The sequence below is a fragment of the Nannobrachium achirus genome (assembly GCF_963921795.1).
Source record: "Nannobrachium achirus genome assembly, chromosome: 6".
Taxonomy (NCBI): domain Eukaryota; kingdom Metazoa; phylum Chordata; class Actinopteri; order Myctophiformes; family Myctophidae; genus Nannobrachium; species Nannobrachium achirus.
The window spans coordinates 33,771,723-33,779,511 of record NC_137815.1 but is presented as its reverse complement, the minus strand read 5'-3'; the positions used below and the strand labels follow the sequence as shown (position 1 = coordinate 33,779,511).

The 7,789-nt window shown below is 41.2% G+C and overlaps 1 long non-coding RNA gene across 1 annotated transcript; it reads left to right on the top strand.

Annotated features, from left to right (window-relative positions):
• Positions 1-1,040: 1,040 nt before the first annotated feature.
• LOC308287714 lies at positions 1,041-1,905 on the top strand. The gene is made up of 3 exons (XR_013962154.1): positions 1,041-1,410; positions 1,570-1,672; positions 1,755-1,905. It is a non-coding gene; the product is annotated as an uncharacterized lncRNA (long non-coding RNA).
• Positions 1,906-7,789: the final 5,884 nt, after the last annotated feature.

Sequence of the window (7,789 nt, the reverse complement as noted above, 5' to 3'; positions counted from 1 at the left end):
TGGAAAGGGGGAGAGGATGCAGGAGAAAGGAGCCAATCACATTTTCCACAGACATGGCTCTATGGACCCCGGGTGTAAAACAATCATTCTACCACTTTTTCGAGTCACGTGTTCAAATACTGGATTCTGATTGGCTAAATTCCGGAGGTTATGACAGAACAACTGCCGCAAAGTTGGTAGTATACCTGATTGCAGACCGGAGCACGGGGCGGAGTGAACGCGGCAAGGGGAGTGAACGCGGCAAGGGGCGTAGTGAACGCGGCAAGGGGCGGAGGCGTTTGATTATTGTCCACTACATTGCAAGCGGCGCGCAGGCCAGCGGACCTTGGTCCTGCTCTTCGCCCCCGAGCGCCGCAGGCGCGAGTGGCCGCGAAGAGCGGGCCAGGGCCGCGCGGCCGGCGGAGCGCCGCGCGAGTTACGAAGCCGTGGTGAATGCAATCGTTATATTTATGCCCAGGCCGTAAGGCCTGGGCAAGCCCACGATAAACATCAGCATTGATGGCTGAATGGATAGCGTCGCCGACTTGAGTGCCAGAGATCACTAGTTCGAATCTCACCGTTGCCCCACTGCACACGTCACCGAAGCCCACGATAACCGCCGCGTTCACTACGCCCCTTGCCGCGGTCACTCCGCCCCGTGCCGTGGCCTGCAATCAGGTAAGGCTCCAAAGTTGTGTGAGGACTTGTCACATTTTCCAAGATCACTCCGCACATCCGGGTACTTTGTTTCCTTACCGGGGATTTTGAACACCTTTCAAACCCAGTGCCACAACAACAACAACAATGAGTGACTTCACGATGAACTTTGATTTACTCGGTGGATTATCTATGGACGAGTGGTTGGATTCTTTACAAGATGAAGAGAAACCCAGTGCCAGTAAGAGACACTCGGATATATCCGAGAAGGAATTAGATGCGCTCGAGTTATGTCGTAGTGAGCCCCTGTCCGGTACCGTCAAACAAACTAACTGGAGTATGCGGTGTTTCCAGACCTGGTGCACACAGAAGAAAATTGTCACCGATTTGACAACCATCGGCAAAGAAGATTTAAATAAGATACTACGAGAATTCTACGCTACAGTCAGAAACGCTAAAGGTGATGAATATAGTGTCAGTAGTTACGCTGGTCTGCGAGCAGGAATTAATCGTTACATGAATGATCCCCCGTTGTCCCGAGGCTGGAGTATAATATCTGACAGTGAGTTCAGTAGCAGCAATTCTGTTTTTGTCGCTGTGATGAAGAAACTGCGTAAGGAAGGAAAAGATACCTCGACCCACCATCCATCCATAACAGAAGCAGACTTTAATAAAATCAAACAATCCAGTGCTCTGTCTCCTGCAACACCCCATGGATTGTTACATAAAGTGTGGTTCGATATACAGCTACATATGGGGCGACGCGCAAATGAGGTTTGTTTATTATTATTATTTGTATTATTACTTTACTACTGACTTGTGTATGCACCTTGTGGGACTGGCTCTAATCTCGTTGTTCACTGAACCTGTTCTGTGTAATAATGACAATAAAACTATCTATCTATCTATCTATCTATCTATCTATCTATCTAGGGAAACCGTGCGCTGAAACCAGAGTCATTCGTCATACGTAGAGATGAACAGGGTCTTAAGTATGCAACGCTGACGTTCAATGAAGAGACCAAGAATCACAAAGGTAAGGTAGTTACAACTGTGTTTTCTTTCGTATGGTAGATGTGGTAGAACTATCTATCTATCTATCTATCTATCTATCAAAGATTACTCTGAGAAAAACAAAGAAAGGCTGCGTGGATTCATGTATGAAGAAGCCGGAAACCCACTGTGTCCAGTGGCTTCTCTGGAGAAATATCTTTCACTGTTGCCACCTGGAGCGCCTGCGTTCTACCTTCATCCAAAGAAGGATTATTCCAAGGGTCCATGGTAAGTTCATTGCCTTAATTTGTCTATGCTGTTTTTAGCTGGTCAGCAGGACCAGCTCTTTAAACAGATTACATTGTCCTGAGACATTCAGGGGACCTAGGGGACCTATTTGCCGATTGGCTGTCCATGTCACATGGTCACCGAGCTCATGATCCATTGGCCAGGCCCTCCAGATCTGTACTGCTGTAATGACATATTTTGTCCAGCAGGGAGCACCATTCCTTCACACTGAGGCGGTGCCTGTGGCCAGCCTGCTTGTGATAAATGAAACAGAAGAAAAGAGAGGTCTATACTTGAGTAAAAGTACAAAAGTATTGGCATCAAAGTACAAAATGTTTGTATGATTGCTTGTAGATCGGCTATCATTCTTTGATTTTCACAAGTCATTGTTGACATCATCATCCATTTAAGCTTTATAATTAGCTTCATACTAACATTAACATTATTTTTCTTCTTTCAATTCTAAACGTAGAGATTAGGTTATGAAAGGAAGGTGATTAGGTGATGAAAACTAGCAAAACTATAGCAGCCATTCACTTTAATCAACGCGATGCATCCAATGTAATTGTGATGAGGATGTCAAACAAACGTTAATCACGTCGTATTTAATTATACTTCATCTGTTACAGATGATTGTCCAAAAAAAACGTACGTTATTTAAACTGTGAGCCATTTATAGACAATATGCAGTGTTGCCCTGGGCATCGTTGTAGGCTGTAGTAGGTGATGTGTCACACCATCTGCATACCATCTGCATTAACATATGAACTGAACGAGTATGCAAGTTGTCAATGATTTAACTCTATGACCATGATATGGGCTTTGGTGTGAAGTCATGAAAATATCGTACCCTACACAATTTACAAAAGCAACACAAAGTACATTCATTGATGAGCTGCTTCTTCCTGTCATCTGATCAGTGTCCACACAGTAGATTAATTCGAGTTGCATTTTAATATCAAATGAAACAGAGCAAAAACGATGTGCTGAATGAACCAATGCGAGTCTTTGAGAATTACAGTTAGTATCTTCACAAATAATGAGCACATTTCTAGAGACACGGTAACACATTCATTGTACTAAATGACAAGAAAGCATATATTTAGAACGATATGTAGCAGTGAAATACCACAAGATTTTGGAAAATGCCTACAATCAATACACTTATTTGAACACCTTGGTTACATTAAGTTCTGCATAATGCGTACTTTCTGCTTTTGGTACATTTCAATACAAATACTTTTTATACTTGTACTCAAGTAAATTTTGAATACAAGTCTTCCACTTGTATGATACTTAAGTAAAGAATGCGAGTACTTTTCCCACTACTGCCTAATAAGCATGCTAGTTTTAGTAAAATCAGACATCACAGATAGATTTATAGAGTAATAGGCTATATGGCAACTGTAAACTTAGCAGGAGTCCTCCAGGCTATGGGGGAAAGTAGCTGATGGAAAAAGTACTCAAATGTTTTACACTTGTTTTTTTTAAAGTATCTTAAAAGTATCAATACTGCACTGTAGATGTACTCAGTTATAAGTAAAAGTCACACACACACACACACACACACACACACACACACACACACACACACACACACACACACACACACACACACACACACACACACACACATACACGGGGGGGGGGGGGTGGCAAAATTCATAGATCTAGAACACAGACTTCATAGATATAGAACACAGAATATGTACAGTACAGTACAGTGAGGTACAGTATACAGTACAGTAAAGTACAGTAAGGTAATACGCAGTTATTACTGTTGTTTGAGCACGCCCGAGTTTTTTCCAAAAAACATTTTTTTCCAAAACTTTTTTTTTTTCAAAAAACATTTTTTTTTTTTTTTTTTCAAAAAACATTTTTTTTTTCATCTGACCAGCTTATATATTGACTGTGTCAATTCTTGTTTATAAATAGTCCAGTTTTTCACTGCCCTCTAGTGGTTGCTGTATCAACGTCACTATGCGATTGCATTATGTGTAGACTACACTTCATTGACTCAAATGTTTATTTTTCACGGTTTATTGTTCCTAGGTATGCAAAGAGACCCCTGGGTGTACACTACCTTGGAGAAATGCTGCCTAGGATTTGTAAATTGGCTGGAACGACAGTGTACACTAAGTAAGCATTCTACTTCACTATGTGTCAGTGGCAAAGAATGCCAGAAAAGTCGACCTCTTTCAAAGTCGACCCCAAACTCGTTTCCCAACGGGTCTGAGGCCTTTAGCTAGATGCAGAATAGACAAAAATCAAATATTTGCTTCTGGGGGTCCCTGGAACAAAATATTTTGTGATGGGGGTCCGTAGCCAAATACATATCATTCTGGGGGTCCTTCACATAACAAAGTTTGAGAAACACTGATGGCCACATAAGTTTTTTTCAGAAGATTGTTATGATTTAGAAGACATTTGTAGAATGTGCCTATCAGTGGTTAAGGACCCCCAAAATGTATTTTTGGCCGTGGACCCCCATCTCAAAATAGTTTGTTCCACGGATGGACCCCTATTGCTAACCTTTTTGTTCCAGGGACCCCCAGAAGCACAGATTTGATTTTAGTCAAATCTGTGGCTAATTTTAGCCACAGACCCGTTGGGAAAAGAGTCTGGGTCGACTTTGAAAGAGGTCGACTTATCTGGCTACCGTGGCAAATATCATACTTTTACTCCACTACAATTATTTTACATTTTTAGTTACTATTTACTTTGTAGATTATTACAAAATATAGTTGCCACTTCATCCTTTATACATTTCGTTTATACATCTGAAAATAGCCGATCTACAAACTCACACTTTTGGTAGTTTAAGTACATTTTGATACCAATACTTTTGTACTTTCACTCAAGTATATTCTGAATTCCAGGCTTTTACCTGTAACAGAGTATTTCTACATTGATTCTTTTTCCACCACTGACAGCAGGTGGTCATCTGCTGTGATTCAGGAGCTGCACTGATGGCTCTGCAGGGGAGAAGGTCACAGGCCTGGTCTGACCTCATCTCTGAACACTTGACAGCACTGTACAGAGTCAGAGACCTGGCTAGAAGTATAGAGAGGGGTTTTTAAGCAGGGGCGTCAATTGGGTATGGCAGGGCTATGCAGCTGCCATACCCTGGGTCCAGGGGTGAACATAAAAGTTACTTTTAAATATAAATCCATGAATGTCTCTTTGTCTATCTGTGCTGAATATTAAGTTGTTAAATTACAGTAAAATAACTACAAATGCAAAATTTAACAAAATGGTCACTTTAACAAGGTATTATAATTGTATTCTCCCCATCATGACATAATGGTATATTCCCAGGTTCCGCAGGTCAGCTGCACAGGTGCAATGCATTATTGTTAATTGTGGCACGTTTACTAAAAATGCAACATGCAACATGCAACATGACTGGTGTCACTGTCGTCAAATGCAATTAAAAGGTTTGAATGTCTTGTATTGAACACATCCGAAATCCGAAAAAAAAAAAAAAAAAAAAAAACTCTCAATAACAAGTGACACTGACCATCCTCTGCATCGCCACTTTGACCTAATGCCATCTGGGCGAAGATACAGAACCTTGGCGTGGGAAAAAGTTCGGTTTAAAAGGAGTTTTGTCCCCTCAGCCATTGCTGCACTTAACAATATGTTAAACAATCGCCCCCGTCGCTAAGAGGGTCTTTTTCTGTGTACAGTGGGGTACTGATGACTTGTCTACGTGATATGTTGTGTTGTCTTTTTGGCTATGTGTTACATGTTGTTTTATGTTTGAACAGACTGTGAAGACAAATTTCCCTTCGGGGACAATAAAGATTATTATTATTAACTGTAAAGTAATCAATCAATCAGTGGACACCAGACATCAGTCATGTTGCCATACCTTAGCTTTTTCTGAACTGACACCACTGTTTTTAAGAGTCTCTCAGCTTGTGTGGATTATGATGACAGGCAATGAGGCTGTGGATGTGGCAGGCAGCCCACAGAGTCTTTGTTCGGGAGAGGAGGTGGATGTGTGGGCAGTGATGATGGAAGAAGTACTCACATGTTTTATTTATGGAAAAGTATCAATAATGCAATGTAGATATACTCTGTTACTCTGTAGAAATCCCATATTCAAAATGCACGTAAAAGTAGCCTACTAAAGTATCAGCATCGAATGTACTTAAAGTACCAAAAGTAAAAGTACCGTGCAGAATGCACGAGTTCAAAATGTTTAAAAACTATTTTGAAAATAGCCGATCTACAAGCATTGTGAGCTTGTAGATCTGCTATTTTCAAATGGCCGAAATATAAATAGGGCTTATGTGGTTAGTGTGTTTTGTGATGATAATCAAAATCTACAAAGTTACTATAGTAACTATTTTCATATAATTGTAGTGGAGTAAAAGTACAATATTGTCCTCTGAGGTGTAGTGGGGTAGTGGTAGAGGTTTTGAAAAAATATTAAAGAAAATTAAAGAAAATACCTCAAAATTGTACTTAAGTAGGCTACTTATGTAGGGGCTTATATGTACTGTACTAGTTACTTTACACAGTGGATGTGGGCATATCCTTGGAGAGCATTGTATGATAAAGGAGGAGATAGCTATTAGGGAAACTAGAAATTTGCGGCCGCTGACGCGGCCGCTCCATTCCTAGGACTTCGCGCCCTCCGGGCGCTCAGGCAGGACTGCTCTATATTTGATCAACATAAGGGTTTAGGTTTTAAATCCGATTAAAATGTTTTCAATACCTTATTGTCAATATCTATCATGAACAAAAAGGCACACTTGTTCGGACAGCAATAACTCAGGAAACAGGAACAATTGTGTAAGGTGTCCAGTGTAGGCTGGGCTGACAGAAGACGCAGTTACAATACACAACATTGGCACACGCACACAGTCCCAGATAATGTCAGCACTACTGTCCCGTTCTGGGAAAGGTAATGTCTGCACTACACTGTCCGTGCCACCAGGGGACACAGTAGGCCTACTACACTCATAAGTCCACTGCACCGTGGAACTATTTGTAAGTCTGTGTTTCGGCCGGAAGGTTTATAATGGACGTACTATGATGTAATTCGCCCCATAGCATTAAATTATGTTTTGTTTAATTGTACATCGTGCAAGTACAATATGTTCAGGGAAAGCAGCTAGGAATGTAGGGGGAAAATGCAGCGATTTATGTGTGAAAGGAGGAATCTGTAGAAGCAGTGGTGTGAGAGTCTATCAATGACATGCTTAAACACCACCATGAGCTGGCTTGTCAATTAGTTGTAAGGATGAAAGGTTTTATCATACAAAATATAAAATGAAGGTTAGGGTAACATCGGGATTGAACAGGTGACTATAACATGGTTAGCCACTTCCAACATGGCATATTATATTGTATAATGTGTTGCATAATTGCCCTCTGGCAACCACAGTAACTCATATAACATTGAATGACAGACATAGAGAACACAGTAGGCCCATGCAGAAGATACCATCAGTAAAAACACAATGCAAAATAAATAGTATTTACAATAGAAAGGTCAGGGGGAGGTAAGGATAGGCTTTGTTTTCATTTACCAGTTTCGAGTAGCAGACGCCTCTAACTGCTCTAAGTGGCTTTTCAGCGCTGTTTTAAAGGAAGGTAGGGTTTTACATTCTGTTAAGGCCTTTGGTAGGGCGTTCCACATTTTAGTGCCATAGCAGGGCAACCAACGTATTTGACCCTTTTTGTGCCAAATCTGGGTTGGACATCATCTGTGGAGCTGACCCTGAAACTTTGGTCAGTTAGTAGTAGTACCCAAGTCCAACAGTGGGAGGCAGCAACATGCTATATAGTCTGTCTGCCGTAAACTCGCAAGAAGGAGAAGAGAAGAAGCCTGTTTTTACGACAGTAGTGGAGTACTATC